The sequence below is a fragment of the Hyla sarda genome, chromosome 8 (assembly GCF_029499605.1).
Source record: "Hyla sarda isolate aHylSar1 chromosome 8, aHylSar1.hap1, whole genome shotgun sequence".
Lineage (NCBI taxonomy): Eukaryota > Metazoa > Chordata > Amphibia > Anura > Hylidae > Hyla > Hyla sarda.
This window is the reverse complement of record NC_079196.1, coordinates 45184884-45207902: the sequence shown is the minus strand read 5'-3', so window position 1 is coordinate 45207902 and position 23019 is coordinate 45184884. Positions and strand designations below refer to the sequence as shown.

The window sequence follows — 23019 nt, the reverse complement described above, 5'->3', positions numbered from 1 at the left end:
TAGCAACGGCTCAACCTCTCTGGCTGCTGAAGATAGGCGCGGTACAAGGGAGTAGACAGAAGCAAGGTCGGACGTAGCAGAAGGTCGGGGCAGGCAGCAAGGATCGTAGTCAGGGGCAACGGCAGAAGGTCTGGAATCACAGGCAAGGAACACACAAGGAACGCTTTCTCTGGCACTAGGGCAACAAGATCCGGCGAGGGAGTGAAGGGGAAGTGAGGTGATATAGGGAAGTGCACAGGTGTAAACACTAATTGGAACCACTGCACCAATCAGCGGTGCAGTGGCCCTTTAAATCGCAAAGACCCGGCGCGCGCGCGCCCTAGGGAGCGGGGCCGCGCGCGCCGGGACAGAACTGACGGGGAGCGAGTAAGGTACGGGAGCCGGGGTGCGCATCGCGAGCGGGCGCTACCCGCATCGCGAATCGCATCCCGGCCGGAGGTGGTAACGCAGCGCCCCGGGTCCGTGGAACCGACCGGGGCGCTGCAGTGAGGGAAGTGTAGCGAGCGCTCCGGGGAGGAGCGGGGACCCGGAGCGCTCGGCGTAACAGTACCCCCCCCCTTGGGTCTCCCCCTCTTCTTGGGGCCTGAGAACCTGAGGATCAGACTTTTGTCCAGGATATTGTCCTCAGGTTCCCAGGACCTCTCTTCTGGACCACAACCCTCCCAATCCACTAAAAAAAAAGTTCTTCCCCTGACCTTTTTAGAGGCCAAAATCTCTTTGACAGAGAAGATGTCCGAGGAGCCGGAAACAGGAGTGGGAGGAACAGATTTAGGAGAAAAACGGTTGAGGATGAGAGGTTTAAGAAGAGAGACGTGAAAGGCATTAGGGATACGAAGAGAAGGAGGAAGAAGAAGTTTGTAAGAGACAGGATTAATTTGACACAAAACTTTAAAAGGACCAAGATAGCGTGGTCCCAACTTATAGCTCGGGACACGGAAACGGACATATTTAGCGGAGAGCCATACCTTGTCTCCAGGGGAAAAAATGGGAGGAGCTCTTCTTTTCTTATCTGCGAATCTCTTCATGCGAGAAGAAGCCTGTAAGAGAGAATTTTGGGTCTCTTTCCATATGGTGGAAAGATCACGAGAAATTTCATCCACAGCGGGCAGACCAGAGGGCAAGGGGGTAGGGAGGGGGGGAAGAGGGTGACGGCCGTACACCACGAAAAACGGAGATTTGGAGGAAGATTCAGAGATTCTGAAATTATACGAGAATTCGGCCCAAGGTAGAAGATCTGCCCAGTCATCCTGGCGGGAGGAAACAAAATGTCGTAAATAGTCACCCAAGATCTGGTTAATTCTCTCTACTTGTCCATTGGATTGAGGATGGTATGCAGAAGAAAAATTTAATTTAATCTTGAGTTGTTTACAGAGAGCCCTCCAGAATTTAGACACAAATTGGACGCCTCTATCCGAGACGATCTGTGTAGGCAACCCGTGAAGACGAAAAATGTGTACAAAAAATTGTTTAGCCAACTGAGGCGCTGAAGGAAGGCCAGGAAGAGGGATGAAATGTGCCATTTTGGAGAATCGATCAACGACCACCCAAATAACAGTGTTGCCATGGGATGGGGGTAAGTCAGTAATAAAATCCATACCAATCAGAGACCAAGGTTGTTCGGGGACAGGTAGAGGATGAAGAAAACCAGCGGGCTTCTGGCGAGGAGTCTTATCCCGGGCACAGATAGTGCAGGCTCGCACAAAGTCCACCACATCAGTCTCTAGAGTCGGCCACCAATAGAAGCGAGAGATGAGTTGCACAGATTTCTTGATGCCCGCATGACCTGCGAGATGGGAGGAGTGACCCCATTTGAGGATCCCAAGGCGTTGGCGTGGAGAAACAAAGGTCTTTCCTGGAGGAGTTTGCCTGATGGAGGCTGGAGAAGTGGAAATCAGGCAGTCAGGAGGAATGATGTGTTGAGGAGAGAGTTCAATTTCAGAGGCATCTGAGGAACGAGAGAGAGCATCGGCCCTAATGTTTTTATCAGCAGGCCGAAAGTGAATTTCAAAATTAAATCGGGCAAAGAACAGAGACCACCTGGCCTGACGAGGATTCAGCCGTTGGGCAGACTGGAGGTAGGAGAGGTTCTTGTGATCGGTGTAAATAATAACTGGAAATCTTGATCCCTCCAGCAGATGCCTCCATTCCTCAAGTGCTAATTTAATGGCTAGAAGCTCTCGATCCCCGATGGAGTAGTTCCTCTCCGCCGGAGAGAAGGTCCTGGAAAAAAAACCACAAGTAACAGCATGCCCGGAAGAGTTTTTTTGTAGAAGGACAGCTCCAGCTCCCACTGAGGAGGCATCAACCTCCAATAGGAAGGGTTTAGATGGGTCAGGTCTGGAGAGCACGGGAGCCGAAGAAAAGGCAGACTTGAGTCGTTTAAAGGCGTCTTCCGCTTGAGGAGGCCAGGACTTGGGATCGGCATTTTTTTTTGTTAAAGCCACAATAGGAGCCACAATGGTAGAAAAATGTGGAATAAATTGCCTGTAATAATTGGCGAACCCCAAAAAACGTTGGATGGCACGGAGTCCGGAGGGGCGTGGCCAATCTAAGACGGCAGAGAGTTTATCTGGGTCCATTTGTAGTCCCTGGCCAGAGACCAAGTATCCTAGAAAAGGAAGAGATTGGCATTCAAACAGACATTTCTCTATTTTGGCATAGAGTTGATTATCACGAAGTCTCTGAAGAACCATACGGACATGCTGGCGGTGTTCTTCTAGATTGGCAGAAAAAATCAGGATATCGTCCAGATATACAACAACACAGGAGTATAGTAGATCACGAAAAATTTCATTAACAAAGTCTTGGAAGACGGCAGGGGCGTTGCATAGACCAAAGGGCATGACCAGATACTCAAAGTGTCCATCTCTGGTGTTAAATGCCGTTTTCCATTCATCCCCCTCTCTGATGCGGATGAGATTATAAGCACCTCTTAAGTCCAGTTTGGTAAAAATATGGGCACCTTGGAGACGATCAAAGAGTTCAGAGATGAGGGGTAGGGGGTAGCGGTTCTTAACCGTGATTTTATTAAGACCGCGGTAGTCAATGCAAGGACGTAGAGAGCCATCTTTTTTGGACACAAAGAAAAATCCGGCTCCGGCAGGAGAGGAGGATTTACGGATAAAGCCCTTTTTTAAATTTTCTTGGACGTATTCAGACATGGCAAGAGTCTCTGGGACGGACAGAGGATAGATTCTGCCCCGGGGTGGAGTAGTGCCCGGGAGGAGGTCAATGGGACAATCATAAGGCCTGTGAGGAGGTAGAGTCTCAGCTTGTTTTTTGCAAAAAACGTCCGCAAAGTCCATATAGGCCTTAGGGAGACCGGTTACATGAGGAAGCACAGGGACACGGCAAGGTTTACTGGGAACCGGTTTTAAGCAGTCCTTGGAACAAGAGGGCCCCCAACTCTTGATCTCCCCAGTGGACCAATCCAGGATTGGGGAATGGAGTTGAAGCCAGGGAAGTCCAAGAAGGATTTCAGAAGTGCAATTGGGGAGGACCAACAGTTCAATCCTCTCGTGATGAGATCCGATGCACATTAGAAGGGGCTCCGTGCGAAAACGTATAGTACAGTCCAATCTTTCATTGTTTACACAATTGATGTAGAGGGGTCTGGCGAGACTGGTCACCGGGATGTTGAACTTGTTGACGAGAGAGGCTAAGATGAAATTTCCTGCAGATCCAGAGTCCAAGAAGGCCACAGCAGAGAAGGAGAAGGCAGAGGCAGACATCCGCACAGGCACAGTAAGACGTGGAGAAGCAGAGTAGACATCAAGGACTGTCTCACCTTTGTGCGGAGTCAGCGGACGTCTTTCCAGGCGGGGAGGACGGATAGGACAATCCTTCAGGAAGTGTTCGGTACTAGCACAGTACAGGCAGAGATTCTCCATGCGGCGTCGTGTCCTCTCTTGGGGTGTCAGGCGAGACCGGTCGACCTGCATAGCCTCCACGGCGGGAGGCACAGGAACAGATTGCAGGGGACCAGAGGAGAGAGGAGCCGGGGAGAAGAAACGCCTCGTGCGAACAGAGTCCATATCCTGGCGGAGCTCCTGACGCCGTTCGGAAAAACGCATGTCAATGCGAGTGGCAAGATGGATGAGCTCATGTAGGTTAGCAGGGATTTCTCGTGCGGCCAGAACATCTTTAATGTTGCTGGATAGGCCTTTTTTAAAGGTCGCGCAGAGTGCCTCATTATTCCAGGATAATTCTGAAGCAAGGGTACGGAACTGTACGGCATACTCGCCAACGGAAGAATTACCCTGGACCAGGTTCAACAGGGCAGTCTCAGCAGAAGAGGCTCGGGCAGGTTCCTCAAAGACACTTCGAATTTCCGAGAAGAAGGAGTGTACAGAGGCAGTGACGGGGTCATTGCGGTCCCAGAGCGGTGTGGCCCAAGCCAGGGCTTTTCCAGACAGCAGGCTGACTACGAAAGCCACCTTAGACCTTTCAGTGGGGAACTGGTCCGACATCATCTCCAAGTGTAATGAACATTGGGAAAGAAAGCCACGGCAAAACTTAGAGTCCCCATCAAATTTATCCGGCAAGGATAGTCGTATTCCAGAAGCGGCCACTCGCTGCGGAGGAGGTACAGGAGCTGGCGGAGGAGATGATTGCTGGAGCTGTGGTAGTAACTGTTGTAGCATAACAGTCAGTTGAGACAGCTGTTGGCCTTGTTGCGCAATCTGTTGTGACTGCTGGGCGACCACCGTGGTGAGGTCAGCGACAACTGGCAGAGGAACTTCAGCGGGATCCATGGCCGGATCTACTGTCACGATGCCGGCTGGCAGGTAGTGGATCCTCTGTGCCAGAGAGGGATTGGCGTGGACCGTGCTAGAGGATCGGTTCTAAGTCACTACTGGTTTTCACCAGAGCCCGCCGCAAAGCGGGATGGTCTTGCTGCGGCGGTAGTGACCAGGTCGTATCCCCTAGCAACGGCTCAACCTCTCTGGCTGCTGAAGATAGGCGCGGTACAAGGGAGTAGACAGAAGCAAGGTCGGACGTAGCAGAAGGTCGGGGCAGGCAGCAAGGATCGTAGTCAGGGGCAACGGCAGAAGGTCTGGAATCACAGGCAAGGAACACACAAGGAACGCTTTCTCTGGCACTAGGGCAACAAGATCCGGCGAGGGAGTGAAGGGGAAGTGAGGTGATATAGGGAAGTGCACAGGTGTAAACACTAATTGGAACCACTGCACCAATCAGCGGTGCAGTGGCCCTTTAAATCGCAAAGACCCGGCGCGCGCGCGCCCTAGGGAGCGGGGCCGCGCGCGCCGGGACAGAACTGACGGGGAGCGAGTAAGGTACGGGAGCCGGGGTGCGCATCGCGAGCGGGCGCTACCCGCATCGCGAATCGCATCCCGGCCGGAGGTGGTAACGCAGCGCCCCGGGTCCGTGGAACCGACCGGGGCGCTGCAGTGAGGGAAGTGTAGCGAGCGCTCCGGGGAGGAGCGGGGACCCGGAGCGCTCGGCGTAACAATAAGATTCTACTTCAACGTGAAGCGGAATGGACATTCAGGCTTGAATGTGTTAAACCCCATGGCCTCAATGACTTTATATCCTATGCATCTTTCATTGAATAGAACTGTGGTTCTTTATATATACCATAATTCCCTTGGCTGCCTATTTAAGTAGCTATTATCGTGCTGATACAATTGATGAGACTTCTTAACTTATTATATATTATCTATTTTTCTTGGGTTATATGAAAATTGTCACGATTCGGCTTCCAGGTAGTGGATCCTCTGTGTCAGCGAGGGATTGGCGTGGACCGTGCTAGTGGACCGGTTCTAAGAGGCTACTGGTGTTCACCAGAGCCCGCCGCAAAGCGGGATGGTCTTGCTGCGGCAGTAGCAACCAGGTCGTATCCACTAGCAACGGCTCTACCTCGCTGACTGCTGAGAAGGCGTGGGACAGAAGGACTAGGCAGAGGCAAGGTCAGACGTAGCAGAAGGTCGGGGGCAGGCGGCAAGGTTCGTAGTCAGGATGGATAGCAGAAGTTCAGGTACACAGGCTTTGGACACACTAAACGCTTTCACTGGCACAAGGCAACAAGATCCGGCAAGGGAGTGCAAGGGAGGAGATCAGATATAGCCAGGGAGCAGATGGAAGCCAATTAAGCTAATTGGGCCAGGCACCAATCATTGGTGCACTGGCCCTTTAAGTCTCAGAGAGCTGGCGCGCGCGCGCCCTAGAGAGCGGAGCCGCGCGCGCCAGCACAAGACAGCAGGGGACCGGGACGGGTAAGAGACCTGGGATGCGATTCGCGAGCGGGCGCGTCCCGCTGTGCGAATCGCATCCCCGACGGCCATGACAGTACAGCGCTCCCGGTCAGCGGGACTGACCGGGGCGCTGCAGGGAGAAAGACGCCGTGAGCGCTCCGGGGAGGAGCAGGGACCCGGAGCGCTGGGCGTAACAGTACCCCCCCCTTAGGTCTCCCCTTTTTTTTGTCCGGTAACTGCCTCCCCTGGGATGAGGACACCGGGAAAGAATGGAGGGTTTCCTCAACGGCAGGCAGAGCAGCAGGAGTAGGAATGGGGAGGGAGGGCAGAGGGTGAAGCTTGGCACGGGGCAGGGTGACACAAGGACGGGAGCCATGAGGAGGCACAGAGGCTTGCCTGATGGGACTGGGAGGGGGGGAGAGGCACTTCCTAAGGCAGGCAGAGTCCCAGTTCTTGATCTCCCCGGTGGTCCAATTAAGGGTGGGAGAATGAAGCCGGAGCCACGGCAGACCGAGGAGGACCTCAGAGGTACAGTTGGGGAGAACGAAGAGCTCAATCCTTTCGTGGTGGGGTCCAATACACATCAGGAGGGGTTCTGTGCGGTAACGCACGGTGCAATCCAGTCTGACTCCATTGACCGCGGAAATGTAGAGCGGCTTGACAAGACGGGTCACCGGGATGCGGAATTTATTAACAAACGACTCCAAAATAAAATTTCCAGAGGCACCGGAGTCCAAGCAGGCCACGGCTGAGAAGGAGGAGTTGGCTGAAGGAGAAATCCGCACGGGCACCGTGAGACGTGGAGGAGCAGACTTGGAACCAAGAGACGCCACACCGACGTGAGCTGGGTGCGTGCGTGGAGGACGGATAGGGCAATCCACCAAGAAATGCTCGGTACTGGCACAGTAAAGACAGAGATTTTCTTCCCTACGGCGATTCCTCTCTTCCTGGGTCAGGCGAGACCTATCCACTTGCATGGCCTCCTCGGCGGGAGGCCCAGGCGTAGATTGCAACGGATACTGTGGGAGAGGTGCCCAGAGATCTAAGTCTTTTTCCTGGCGGAGCTCTTGGTGTCGCTCAGAAAAACGCATGTCAATGCGGGTAGCTAAATGGATGAGTTCTTGCAGGTTGGCAGGAATCTCTCGTGCGGCCAGCACATCCTTGATGCGACTGGATAGGCCTTTTTTAAAGGTCGCGCAGAGAGCCTCGTTATTCCATGATAACTCGGAAGCAAGAGTGCGAAATTGGATGGCGTACTCGCCCACTGAAGAATTACCCTGGACCAGGTTCAACAGGGCAGTCTCGGCAGAAGAAGCTCGGGCTGGCTCCTCGAAGACACTCCGGAGTTCAGCGAAGAAGGCCTGGACTGTGGCTGTGGCAGGATCATTGCGGTCCCAGAGCGGTGTGGCCCAAGACAAGGCCTTTCCTGAAAGAAGGCTTACTACGAACGCCACCTTAGACCGTTCTGAAGGAAACAAGTCCGACAACATCTCCATATGCAGGGAACACTGAGACAAAAATCCACGGCAGAGTTTAGAGTCCCCATCAAATTTGTCCGGCAGGGACAAGCGGAGGCTAGGAGCGGCCACTCGCTGCGGAGGAGGTGCAGGAGCTGGCGGAGGAGATGGTTGCTGCTGTAGCAGAGGCAGAAGTTGCTGCTGTAACGTGGCGGTCAACTGCGACAGCTGCTGTCCTTGTTGGGCAATTTGCTGCGACTGCTGAGCGACCACCGTGGTAAGGTCAGCGAGACTTGGCAGCGGCACCTCAGCGGGATCCATGGCCGGATCTACTGTCACGATTCGGCTTCCAGGTAGTGGATCCTCTGTGTCAGCGAGGGATTGGCGTGGACCGTGCTAGTGGACCGGTTCTAAGAGGCTACTGGTGTTCACCAGAGCCCGCCGCAAAGCGGGATGGTCTTGCTGCGGCAGTAGCAACCAGGTCGTATCCACTAGCAACGGCTCTACCTCGCTGACTGCTGAGAAGGCGTGGGACAGAAGGACTAGGCAGAGGCAAGGTCAGACGTAGCAGAAGGTCGGGGGCAGGCGGCAAGGTTCGTAGTCAGGATGGATAGCAGAAGTTCAGGTACACAGGCTTTGGACACACTAAACGCTTTCACTGGCACAAGGCAACAAGATCCGTCAAGGGAGTGCAAGGGAGGAGATCAGATATAGCCAGGGAGCAGATGGAAGCCAATTAAGCTAATTGGGCCAGGCACCAATCATTGGTGCACTGGCCCTTTAAGTCTCAGAGAGCTGGCGCGCGCGCGCCCTAGAGAGCGGAGCCGCGCGCGCCAGCACAAGACAGCAGGGGACCGGGACGGGTAAGAGACCTGGGATGCGATTCGCGAGCGGGCGCGTCCCGCTGTGCGAATCGCATCCCCGACGGCCATGACAGTACAGCGCTCCCGGTCAGCGGGACTGACCGGGGCGCTGCAGGGAGAAAGACGCCGTGAGCGCTCCGGGGAGGAGCGGGGACCCGGAGCGCTAGGCGTAACAAAAATTAATTACGCCGGTTGTCCATCTCCTCCGCCCGACACATATAGTCAGTACTAGATCTTCAGATACCTACTGACAGATACCGCACCTAGTCCCTTCGGATCTTGGCAGATCGTATCAGCGGTGTGCATAGATAGCCACTCCCAGTGACGTGGCACACCCCTGATTGGAGCCTTAGACCGCGGGAACAGGTGAATGCAGGTATATCAGTTTGTAGCGTGTGTTAGTTTAGCACGGCCGCCATCAGAGCCGCATGCGAGGTGCAAAAAGTGCACTGTAAGACAGTAAAGGAGACCAAGCTTATGAAAGGTCCCTGAGGATATTGAGTGATTGAAACGCGTTGGACCCCTTATGGATACAATATGATATGAAGGAGCCGTCAGTCGTCATATACCAGCATGCAGATGTCCGGGCGTGAATCAAGCATCTATGGATACAGCTAAGTGTATTTGCCAGCATATCAGTATGTCTGCATAACTAACTGGGGACATTGGAAACCACCTAGTGTGGGAATAGTCTAAATGCACTCCTAAGTATCCATCTGGAGATTAAGTCATTTAATATACTGCAACCTATATTCATCTACCTAGTATGCTATCACACCTAAATATACTCACAGCACTATCTCCGGAGCTCCTGATGGACGGCAACATATGCCTTAGTGTGCAGTCTGTGAGTGAATATACCGCATAGTGTGAATGTACATCTAAGATATCTATGGACTGAATACTGGCATACTAGGAGATCAGGCTTCTGTGCTGCAAATTGCCTATGCTTATGTGGACATAGCCCTATGTTGAGAAATCTACAGACATGCTGAATATAAATCTAAACTGCACAGTGTGAACTGGCTATATTATGCATCTGATGGGGCCATTTAAGAATTTCCCCATAACAATACTGTGCATATATACTACTTGAATGCTGTGACAATATACATCAACAATTATATGTGGACAACATTAGTCCTATCTGGAGTAATCTGCAGACACGCTGAATATATGCTCAAATCGCACAGTGTGAACCGGTTACTTTATTCATCTGATGGGGACATTTAAGAAATTCCACACTCTAATACTGTGCATATATACTATTTGAATGCTGTGACAATATATATACATCAATACTGTATGCTGGTCAAACGTTCGTGACAATAACCACCATTTTTTCTGCAAGGACAATTCAATACCGCATTGAACCGAATATCTTGTAGTGTATGATCTAGTGGACTGTGATCACCGTGAAATTAGTCCAGCAATACTGATATGTATTCTATTTGAAGGATAGCTACCTGTTTGGAGGCACGGCTGCGCTAAGTGTGAACAGCGGACTTGTCATCTATAGTTCGCATACATTGGTGGACTAGACATCCTGATTCATTTATCCCTTGATACAGAGTACTGGAATCTTATTTAGGTCACTATCCTCAATGGGGGGGGTCCTTTTACTTTTTTTATGTAGTGATGTAAAGGGTCCCTGGCCCTCAACTCTATCTCCATCCTGGTTCAAGTCTTGAAGGTCTCTAAAAAGGGACATATCCTCTCTGTCAATCCCCAGATTAAGCCCCTCCCTCTGGTCTCGTAACATAAAGTACTTCCTCCACTTCAATTTCCTGGCAAACAGGTTAATGTCCTTTGTCCATGTGAATGGGTTAAATTTAACAGTAGGGACAAAGGACAAACCCCTTGCCAGTACATTCATTTCTGCAGTAGTAAGTTGTTTATCTGTAAAATTAATGACTTGTAATTGATCACTATCTGCCTCAGTAGTACCTGAATCTTCTATGTCGGTCTCGTGCTCCTCAATGTATAATTGATCATGCTTGGGGGATGATCTAAAAAAACCCTAGTTCCCCTACGTGGCCCTCTTGGTCTCCCTCTATTATAGTTCCTACCTCTACCCCCTCTATATGGCTGATGAGGGTAAGAGGGACTTAGTGTGAACAGCGGACTTGTCATCTATAGTTCGCATACATTGGTGGACTAGACATCCTGATTCATTTATCCCTTGATACAGAGTACTGGAATCTTATTTAGGTCACTATCCTCAATAGCCAGATAATCAGCGGTTCAATATGCAATATAGTTTCTTACAGCATTGTTTAATAATGGTTATTGTATTGTGAATAATGATTTGTCTGTGTTATCTGCATAGCGGGCTGTCTCTCTTTGTGAGGTGTTAGTGGTTGCGTAACAGTAACTTAGCCTTACGACTGGAGAGATGATGCGCTTTGCTTAGGTATACATATATGGCAGGATACTGATGGCGGCCTGTTAATATTATTATTACAATTTCTATTGTCTATTTTTCTACTTTTTGATACTACTTTTGTACATTTTTAGATGTGCATATTAAAAGCTATGTTTTAGAGGTTCCCTTCTAGTCAATTCAGTTTTTTTTGTAATATTGGGAGACCTAACCTTAATATTCATATCTCAGTGTTTAATTATATATGTTTATTTATATTTTCACTAATAAAAAAAATAATTAGCATTTAAAAAAAAAATCTCTTTTCAAGACCCTTTTTCTATTTTTTTTTCCATTGAAGTTGCTGCATTTCTGTTTTATTGGGACATTGTTTTTTGCCTAAATTCCATAATTGCTACTGACCACAGCATTGTAAGGTTTGAAACACCTGTGAGCTATTAATATGGTTTAGGCACATTGGGGCCGATTTGTGCCCTTTTGGTTCAAAAGTAGTGTATGTCTTGAAGTTTGGATATTAAGACCGTTAGCATTTAGTATACACCTTGGGACCCATTCACATCTGCAGTAGGGGCTGCCGAAATGCGTTGGTGCAAGGGCCATGTGGACATGCACAATCACCATTGATAACAATGCAGTCCACAATGAACATTCTTGGCCTTTTCTATATTCTTGTATTTTTTTTCCTTCCTTGCGCAAGGCATTGATCTTTTCTCTAAATTTTTTAAACCTCTCTCTTGACTGCACATTCCTGTGGACCTATATATTTAGATTATTCTGAAACTCCTAGCTTTCTTAGGATTTTCAGTGGTGGGTAAATTATACCATACATTGTTGATATCTAGAATACTGTTAAAACTTTGACTAATAATAATATATCTAATTGTAAGAAAAATAATTGTATTTAATATCGTTTTGCATTTTTGGATTAATTGTAAAATACATTAATTTAATTATCCTTCTTTTACAGTTTTGTCCAGCTCACCTGTGCCTGTGTTATGTCCTGCCCTCCAGCCAGACATGCTGTCCGTGAGCGCTTTCCTACTCTGCCTACCTCTGCCAGCGGGGCCGGGGTTCACATTGTGGGACGCGCCCGCATGCGAAAACCCGCTCGTCACTTGCCTCCCTTGTCCGTTGTCCCTCCTGTGTTCTCGTAGTGTCTATTAGCGTGCCCCCGCCTCCTAGGGTGTGTGCTCCGTTGCTCAATGATTTAAAGGGCCAGTACGCCCTTAATTATTTGTTACACCTGCGCCTCAGTTATAAGTTTCTGCACCTCCCATCACTCCTGGCCGGATCTTTGTTTGCCTCGTGCCATTGTGAAAGCGTTGTTCTGTGTTTAACCTGCTGTGTTCTGACCCTCTGTTCCAGGACCTGACCTTGCTCCTCAGCCGCCTGCCTATTGACATTCTGCCACGTTCCTGAACACGCATCTGTGCCGCCTGCTCTGATCTTCTGCTATCCCGACGACAAGTTGCCTGCATCTTCCTGTGCCATGTATCTCCTCAGCAGCCTGTGTGGACGAGTCGTGTCAGGGGTAGCGACCTGTGTGCCACCTGCTACAACAAGTCCATCCCGCTTTGCGGTGGGCTCTGGTGAAAACCAGCAGTGCTTTAGACTCCGCTCCCTGACACGGCCCAAGTCATCATCCATACAGGCACAGCAGATCCACTATACCGTGAGTGTTACATCCTGATTAAGGTGACCAGAATCTAAACACAAAAGTCATATCCCTCAGTCTTATTTCAGTAAAATCTTATTTTACTTTATTATGAATGTATTAAATGCAGCACATGAAGAATGACTTACGATTGACGCGTTTCAGGCTCATATGCCTTTAAGGTATTTTCATAGTCATAATATAAAAAAAGTCTAATACATTTTATAAAATAGAAGCAAACATTTTTGCCAGCTAAAATTTTTTCCCTAATATACATAATATACTATAAATGCTCTTAAACGGTCGTATCTTAAGAAACCTCCTCAGAGATTACAGTAATTGTTTTCCTTTCTCCGTCCCCAGAGTCAGCGACATAATAAAATGCAAATACATGCAAATTATGCATAATCTCTAATGCATACCAAAGAGGAGCTTTTATAACGGGATACCTTTTTTTTTTTTGCTAGTGACCAGTCACTGCATTAGTCTGTTAAGATTTGTACCGTATATGAAATTGTAAGGTTCAACACTTTTCCAGTTAGTCAGTGCAGACACGCTGAAGTGTAACAATTATGAGGACTATTTTAATCAAGGTAATTCTAGCGTGAAATCTTAGCAAAACGAAGCGGGCATCAATAAGATTGCCGTGATGGAATTGCTAATAGAAAATGGAGATGCATCAGAAATCAATGCTATAATAATTACGATGCCGTCCAAAAGTACTGGCTATCATTCTGCATACATTAGCTAATGTATTCAAAGGTTCGCGATAAGTAAGCAAGCAAGCAGCAGTATTCAGCAGGCTAATTCCTCGGCTTTGACAGTCACACGAGCCACTGTGCACAGTGATATTTATAGGAGGTTACAATACAAATTACAGTCCAGTAGACTATATATTCCTGATTACCCGGCTTTCTTAAATCAGTCCTCTAGTCACTTGCACACCTGGGGCCTCGAATGTAGTGTAGTTGTCATTTATGCTATCCGTAACACTAGATTGATGACAGTCATTCGCTGATGAAGCTGTATACATCATTTCTGTCCAGCCTGCACTGGCCAGATGGACCCTGACCATCCATCGTCTGTCAGGGACACATCTGTTCTAACTGCTGCTAGGGTACTAACAAGTCATTGGTTTTCCAAAGGAACAATATACTGTATGAAGTGGATTAGATGCAATGCAACAATTCGTGTCCGTATAAGAATATAAGACCTATAAAGTGCATCCTTTAAAATGTAAAGACTTAATGCGCATAGACCCATTTCCTTTTTAAACTTGTTTTGTAACCAGGATTATTTTATTTATTTTGTTAGTTTTTATTTTATTTTTGGCCTTTGTGTATCTCTCAATTGTTTATAAGAAAATATTGATTTCCAGTCCAATGACTCAGAATGATATTGTGATTATAGTAAACTAGAGCGAGTCCATGTTTGGTAAGCAGCAAGAAAATCCCCAGAGGTGCTAACTCAATCTGATAGATAACAGAAACACTTCTTGAAATACAAAGAATGATCCAATTATGATGGGACCAATTAGTAAACAGGAATCTCAAAGGGAAGGGGCATCTTGCCATCGAGAAAATGACTTGTTAGTTATGGGACTGATCCTTACGTAGTCTTATTCAAGTATACCGTTAAAATAGGAAAAGGACTGAATCACTCCTTATAATGTCTCTATTTAAGTATACTCATAAAGAATATGATACATTACATTTAGGTCTTATTCAAAATAAAATACATAAATAAATAAATTATATATAAAATAATAACAATAATAATAACAAAAACAACAATAATATTAATAATAATACAGTGAAACTTCTTTAACAAGATCATCCAAAATAGCATAAAAAATGGTCTTCTAAAGGGGTGGTCTTCTTAGAGGGAAACTGACAGGCTGTTTACTTGCACTAAACTTAATATACTGCATTAAAAATGGTGTAGCGTCAGAGTCATGCCCGTTTATCCATTCATTCCTATGACACAGCTGTGCATAATGGAGGCAGGGAGCTGGCTCGGTAAGCTCCCCTGCCTCCTCCTTATTCACCACCCAGCTCATCCAGCCAGCTCCCTTTCTCCATTGCGCACAGCAGCGCAATAGAAATGGATAAATGGGCATGACTCTGATACTAAACCAAGGATTATTATCATTATTATATTAATAATAATGATAGTAATAATAATAGTAGTAATTATTACTATTATTATTATTAGCATTATTAGCATTTGCAATATTATTATTATTGTTATTATTATTACTAACTGAGTACCCGTCGCTGCCCGGTTTTTCCTACCTTATCCTTGTGGGGGAGGAAAAGCAACAAAGGAGGACGCTTTTGTCCTCATATCCCATCCTTAAATCCTGACCTTATATCCCCTCCTCATATCCCAACCCCAAATCCCCTGCTCATATTCCAACCTCATATTCAGTCCTCATATTTTGTCCTCATATCTCGACCTCATTTCCCGTCCTCATATCCCATCCCCATATCTTGTCTCCATATCCCATCCCCAAATCCCGACCTCATATCCCAACCTCATATCCTGTCCTCATATCCCGTCCTCATATCCCGACCTCATATCCTGTCCTCATATCCCGACCTCATATCCTGTCCTCATATCCCGACCTCATATCCCATCCTCATATCCCGACCTCATATCCTGTCCCGATATCTAATCTTCACTAATCCTTATATCTTGTCCTCAGGTAGGGCTGCATTGTAAAGATATTTTTAAGCTGAAAATAAAATGGGTGTGGCTTAAAGGGTGGGCGTGTCTTTGCAAGATGGGGCATGGAATGTGTGGAGGGTGTGGCTTGCATTCAACAGGAGATGCAGAGCTTGTGGAGTGAGGCATCAGAAGTCCTATATACTTGCATGGGGCTTGAAACAAAAATCCCATCACTTCCCATTTGGGGGTAGGTTAGGGATTGATTTAAAGATTATATATATTTTTATTTGACATATAAGTAACATGTGACCAAGTATTATCGAAATATGTCCAACTGTACGGAAGTTATGCTGGAACATACAATGTCGCATATTGTCAAGGAACAGTAGGAAACAGACAGACTAACAAAGCAAAACTAACGCACTCACACATTAAGTAAATGTCCACTATGCATATCAAAAAGCCAGAGGGGTACAAAATCGCTAATACCAGAGAGTCGAGAAGATAAACCAAAAGTCAAAGATGTGAGTAAACCAGAACAAACAGGGATAAATCGCTAGCTACTGGAGTTGGACTCTTTCACAGGCATTGAATGAGAGCAAACTGGCAGGTAAAAAAGACAACCGCAGGTGCTCTCACCAAAAGGTCTGCTGACCAGCCAGACAGCTAAGCGTAACCTGGCAACAAAAACAAACAAAGAACCTGTCAGAACCTTTCAACCCTATATGTTCTGACAACACATTTCCCATAGATTTGCATTGGACTTTAAACAAAAACCCGACCCTCGCAAATAAGGGTAGGTTAGGGTTAAATTAACTAGCCTATATTTTTAGTGGACATATAAGTAACATGAGAATTATCAAAATATCTCCAGCTGTTTGGAAGTTATGCAGGAACATATATTTTTCCCATAGATGTGTATGGGACTTTAAATAAAAACCCCAACCCTGGGAAATGGGGGTGGGTAAGGGTTAAATTACCTATCCTATGTTTGTTGTTGACATATAAGTAACGTGTGTGCCAAGTTTCATGTTAAAGGGGTACTCCGGTGGAAATCTTTTTTTTTTTTTAATCAACTGGTGCCAGAAAGTTAAACAGATTTGTAAATGACTACTATTAAAATGTTTTAATCCTACCAGTACTTATTAGCTGCTGAATACTACAGAGGAAATTATTTTCTTTTGTGAACACAGTGCTCTCTCCTGAATCACGAGCACAGTGCTCTTTGCTGACATCTCTGTCCATTTGAGGAAGTGTCTAGAGCAGCATATGTTTGCTATGGGGATTTCCTTCTACTCTGGCCAGTTCTTAAAATGGACAGAGATGTCAGCAGAGAGCACTGTGCTCGTGATGTCAGCAGATAACTCTATGCTCGTGATGTCAGCAGAGAGCTCTGTGTTCCAAAAATAAAATAATTTCTTCTGTAGTATTCAGCAGCAAATAAGTACTGGAAGGATTAAGATTTTTTTAATAGAAGTAATTTACAAATCTGTTTAACTTTCTGGCACCAGTTGATTTAAAAAAAAAAGTTTTTCCCCGGAGTACCCCTTTAATATCTTTATCCGTTTGGAAGTCGTGCTGGAGCATACATACACACACACACACACACACACACATACATACACACATGGAGTTTTATATATATATATATATATATATATATATATATATATATATATATATATATAGATAGATAGATAGATAGATAGATAGATAGATTAGTAGTAATAGTAGTAGTAGTATATGCATATTAATGTTTTATATTTTTTATATCAAAAGAAAACAGAAAAAAAAACAACCAGACATCTGATATGTTTGTGAAGGAGGAGGAAATCGGAAGCTGAGATCACGCTGTTGCAGAAAAGGTTCAAGGATACTGGTAGAAGTCTTAATTTCTTTTATTCTATTCACACAACGCGTTTCTGGATATTAATAATCCTTTCTTCAATCCTTTTGATCACGCCTGAAGAAAGGATTATTAATATCCAGAAACGCGTTGTGTGAATAGAATAAAAGAAATTAAGACTTCTACCAGTATCCTTGAACCTTTTCTGCAACAGCGCGATCTCAGCTTCCGATTTCCTCCTCCTTCACTGTCTTTTACACGCCAGTGGATCCAGCGTGGGAAGCCGCAGCAGTTGTTACATTAAGCCCACATCAGAGTTGTGCCTGGAACATGCACAACCCGACCAGGTGAGTGCGTTCCTCACTCACCCACATAATCCTACTTGGTCTGGAAGATCGCACACAGAAGCGCTCTGTTGTTTTTTGTCTTATATCTGATATGTTTGATACCACATAGGATAATTCCTAATCCTCTTGTTTTTACTTTTAACTTTTTTGTCTTTATTTTATATGCAGTAAACTTCTCATACACATTTTGCACAGAGGCATTACCTGCGCACATAGCAGATGTGTTCATGAATCCCATAATGAATGTAACCTTTTATTTGAACATACTGAGTGCATTTAAACCTGGCTATTCACACTGTTGTTATACACCCTGCCTGATGACGAGTCAGGTACGACCAGAAACGCGTTGCTTGTGTAACTATGTAATAAACCCTTTTAAAATTAGAATACCAGATGTCCTAGTCCTATCATCTTCAGCAGACCAGCGCCAGAGATGGTTGTTTTTTTCTTTCCTACATGCTTATATTGTTATATAGCTTTTACCTGGATGTGACCAACTCCCAACAGTAAGGGTTCATGCATGTGCCATTGTATTGTGCATAATTTCTGTATGGCGACAAATGGAATCATCCAGGCATCATGAAGCATAGAGACATTAATTTCTTTAGCAAGAAATATTATACATAGGACAATGATGTCTCACTTTAAAGTAAGTACAGTGACCCCCCGACCTACGATGGCCCCGACATATGATAATTTCAACATACGATGGCCTCTCAGAGGCCATCGCATGTGGAAGGCAGCATCAACATACGATGCTTTTGTATGTCGGGGCCATCGCATAAACGGCTATCTGGCAGCGCAGACTGCTTCAGCTGCCACCGGATAGTCGTTTAAGGTGCCCCATGTGCTCTGGTGATGGTCACTTACCTGTCCTCGGGGCTCCGGACCGTCCTCTTCGGGATCCCCTGCATGGCCGTCGCTCTCCATCGTCGTCATCATGTCGCCGCGCACGTCGTCCCATCATCCAATAGGAGCGGCGTGCGTAGCAACGTGATGACGGCAATAAGGAACGACGATCCCAGGCAGCAGAGACGGTCTGGAGCGGCGGGGACACCACGGGGATGTGGTGACAGCAATGGACAGCGACATCCAGGGCAGTGGTGACGGTCTGGAGTAGAGGTGACAGGGGAGTATACCTTCCTATATTTAACATTGCAAGGATCCCTCAACATACGATGGTTTAAACAAACGATGGTTCATTTGGAAAGAATTACCATCGTATGTTGAGGGACCACTGTATCTTGGAATCATCTCTTGCAGAGATCCTGGACACAATCTCGGACACAGTGGATTTAGGAATCCCCAGACCATCTTCTAGTTCTTTCATTGTCAGTCGCTGATCTCTTGTTGATTCCAGCCTAAATATGTTTAACATTCTCTGCTGTTCTGCTTGTTGCAGGCCTTCCAGAACATGGATCACTTAGCTGATTTTTCTGATGACCTGGCACCACTTCCATGATGACACATTTAAATTCCAAATGGTGGAACTATAAAACTATGACTCTAAATCCGAAGTCAGGTCTATCAGGACTGTTGTCAGATATGATATTTGCCAACCTATTATCAATAAGTTACTAAAACATGTCCACATCTTGTCCAATTGATCAATCAGATGTGAGGTTTGATATGACATCAGCATAACAATGTAAAGTAAAGTATCTTCTACCAGTATATAAGAACATATTCTTTTCTTTATATACTGTTGTCCTCACACATCTAACAATAAGTGATATGAATCTCTTGTTCAATTCCTCCGTTAAGATTATGGTCAGGAAATAACAGATAGTTATTTAAGTGTTTCCTCTCTTCTCAGCAAATGTGCAACAAAATTCCCAGGCTGACTGGGAGTGGCGCCAAGCCTTAATAAAGTCATGTTATGTGGATACAATAAGGCTTTATGCCTAAATAGCCTTGTGTTAATGTTATGCTAATGAGCTTAAATATGGCTATGGCTTATCGCCATATAATTAGTTTTGTTAAAACGGCATAAAATAAAATAAAAAAAATTGTAGTCAATATTTTCTTTATGTTCTGACATTATATGTTCTCTTTTGAAAAGAAAATATGTGGAAAAAAAAAAATTATACGGCCAAACTCAATATTTTATTTTGCCAAGTCAATTGGTGGCATAGATTTGGGAGGTGGAATCTGCTTAGGAAGCTTTGTACAAGCTTTTTTCATTTCTTTTATTTTGATCCAGTATCGTTAAAGGGATACTTCGGTGGAAAACAATTTTTTTCAAATCAGCTAGTGCCAGAAAGTTATACAGATTTGTAAATTACTTCTATTTAAAAATCTTAATTCTTCCAGCTGCTGTATACTACAGAGGAAGTTGTGTACTTCTTTTTTGTCTAACCACAGTGCTCTCTGCTGACACCTCTGTCCATTTCAGGAACTGTCGAGAGCAGAAGAGATTTGCTATGGGGATTTTAAGACAGAAAAGAACAACTCAACTAGTATACAGCAGCTGACTGGAGCAAGTTGATATAAAAAAAAAATTAACTATGTGTCTAAGGGCAAGAGAACAGTAGTTTCCAATAACTTAAACAGGACTGTAATATGTTAAGGCTCTAACTCCTGACCAAGAGCATTGTCTATGCCCAACATTGCTGCTTTATTCAATTCAGTTGAACGTTACAAAGCTGCATTACCAAGCACAGACCTACCAAAAGAATGATGGTGTCAGCTAATCGTATAGGAAGCAAGACTCACCCTGATCTGGTATTGATGGCCTCTTCTTTAGATAGGCCATTAATATTATAGCCCTTTAACAGTATCAATAACAGAAATGGTGCAAAGGGGAGTGCTTTGAAGTTATTGTATATTCAAAAACAATGCAGCACTACTTCACCATTAGATGCCCGGTGCCAGCGCCCTGACTCGATCAAAGTCCATGTAATAGAAAACAATGGCGCAGCACTCCAAAATTGCAAAAAAGTGTAAAAATGTATTCCTTCATGTCAAAATTCAAAGCGACGTTTCAGCTCCCCACTGGAGCTTTTTTCAAGCATGGTGATACAATGAACTATGGGGTTTCTTATACCCCGTGCAATCAATACATTCATCAAACAATTAATAGTGCAAATATCATATATAACTCGTGAACAATACATAAATACAGTGAGTACAAAGTTATAAGAGTACATAAGTACATAAAAAAGTGCATAATACCCGTTTTATGGGAGGTTAAAAACAATGAGGCTTGAAACTGTACTGCTCCATATTGACAAGCAATTAAATATACAGCTGTGTAACATACATAATTACAATATGCATAGAAAAAACAGGATAGATAGCTCACCCGCTCTGTGTTTGAAGATGGCGCCGTTAGCTTGTATACAAATGCACTGCGCCTGCGTGCAATCACTAAAACACACAGTATTCTAGGGCTTCCGGGACCTGTGATGTGTCATGTGATCAGACATCACATGATCGCTCCTCTGAGCCCAGCGATCACAGTGTAACGCCGACCACAACACTCACATGGTCTAGGTTACCATAGTAACTAAATAAACAGTGTGGGAGATATAGAGCTACAAGCCTATTGGCTGCAAGGCCCCTGGACATATCGCTATGTCTCTAGAGGCATTCTTGCTGTACAGTATGTGTGCACACTGTTAACTGTGTGAATGCTGGACTAAATAAAGAATATATGTTGTGTAAAAAAAGGAAAAGGTGTTGTGTGAAATACTGATTGTGACCAAAACTAATTTACTGTGTACTCTATACTTAAACCACTGTGTGATAAAAATAATTTTTTAGGGACAAAAGATTTTTTATAGTGAAAAAAATAAAATAAAAAATAAATGAATGAATAATACTTATAATAATGAAAATACAAAATCACCCAAAAATAAAAAAATAATAAAATGTAAGGAAAAAATACAAAGTACAAAATAAACTATAAATGAATAAATGAGTAAATAAAATAAAATTACTCTGGAGGTTGGTAAAATGAGTAGGACCTTCTATATCCATTGTAACAGGGATGCACAGGACATCACAGTCATATCTTCCTAATATATTAGAAACTTTAACTCAAGAAAAGAATTCTTCTTTGTTCAAAAAAAACTCTCTTCATGATTTTTTTGCCCTGATTTTGCGGGGAACTCCCTGGTAAGTAGAACCGCGAGTTCCCGGCCCCCCTGAGAGGGTCAAGGACCCATAGTAAATGGGGAGAACTGATGTCAGAGACCCTAATGAAAAGGCCCCATGACACCCGATCAACCCCCTACAACCTATTCAGGAGTGCGCCCGCTTTTCAGCAGCGCCCTGCCCCTCTTATGGCTTTTCCCTAATAGCAATTGTGACAGGATGTCCTGGTACCCTGGTCTCCTATGGTCCCCCTGTATAACCAACCTCCCAAGGGGAAATAAAGCATAATCCAAAAAAAAAAATGAAATAAAATTGTGTGAATGTGCATGTTTCTCAATGTAAATTTTTATTATTATAACTATACAAACAAAATATAAAGGATTGCAGCTATCAACTCCCACATATAATATTATTAATGCAATTTAGACAGTATTAAACAGAGCGAGTGGCGTCCTCCTTCACATGATATCCACTTAATTTCTTGTATCAAGATCTGCAAAAACATCAAGAAATATAAAGATTAGTCATATTATCAAGCGTCACCTTTAAATATGCTGAATTCAAGTCAACATTATCCAGGGGCTCAATTGTATGTGCCTTAAACAGCATTAAACTCCACGTTAAGGCCATTAGGGCGTAGACAATTCAATTGGTGTATCCACCATAACTCTCTTTTGCGTAATAACGCTAATCTATCCCCCCCTCTTACTGGGATGGGCACATGATCAATAGCCATAAACCTTAGTTCTCGTTCCCCATGGCCTTCTTCGCAAAAATGCTTTGTGTCTAAGGGCAAGAGAACAGTAGTTTCCAATAACTTAAACAGGACTGTAATATGTTAAGGCTCTAACTCCTGACCAAGAGCATTGTCTATGCCCAACATTGCTGCTTTATTCAATTCAGTTAAACGTTACAAAGCTGCATTACCAAGCACAGACCTACCAAAAGAATGGTGGTGTCAGCTAATCGTATGGGAAGCAAGATTCACCCTGATCTGGTATTGATGGCCTCTTCTTTAGATAGGCCATTAATATTATAGCCCTTTAACAGTATCAATAACAGAAATGGTGCAAAGGGGAGTGCTTTGAAGTTATTGTAGTAAGGGATATATATATATATATATATATATATATATATATATATATATATATATATATATATATACATATATATATATATACAGTACAGACCAAAAGTTTGGACACACCTTCTCATTCAAAGAGTTTTCTTTATTTTCATGACTATGAAAATTGTAGATTCACACTGAAGGCATCAAAACTATGAATTAACTCATGTGGACAATTACAGATATAACAAAAAAGTGTGAAACAAATGAAAATATGTCATATTCTAGGTGGAAAGTGTCCCCAAGTGCAGTCACAAAAACCATCAAGAGCTACAAAGAAACTGACATGCGGACCGCCCCAGGAAAGGAAGACCAAGAGTCACCTCTGCTGCAGAGGATAAGTTCATCTGAGTCACCAGC

General features: G+C 44.8%; 1 long non-coding RNA gene across 1 annotated transcript in view; it reads right to left on the bottom strand.

Annotated features, from left to right (window-relative positions):
- LOC130284551 (uncharacterized) overlaps positions 1 to 20903 on the bottom strand; it is a 35427-nt gene extending 14524 nt beyond the window's left edge. Inside the window, exon 1 of the long non-coding RNA XR_008847072.1 lies at positions 20740 to 20903. This is a non-coding gene — a long non-coding RNA (uncharacterized LOC130284551). The remainder of the gene's footprint in view (positions 1 to 20739) is intronic.
- Between the last annotated feature and the right edge of the window lie 2116 nt (positions 20904 to 23019).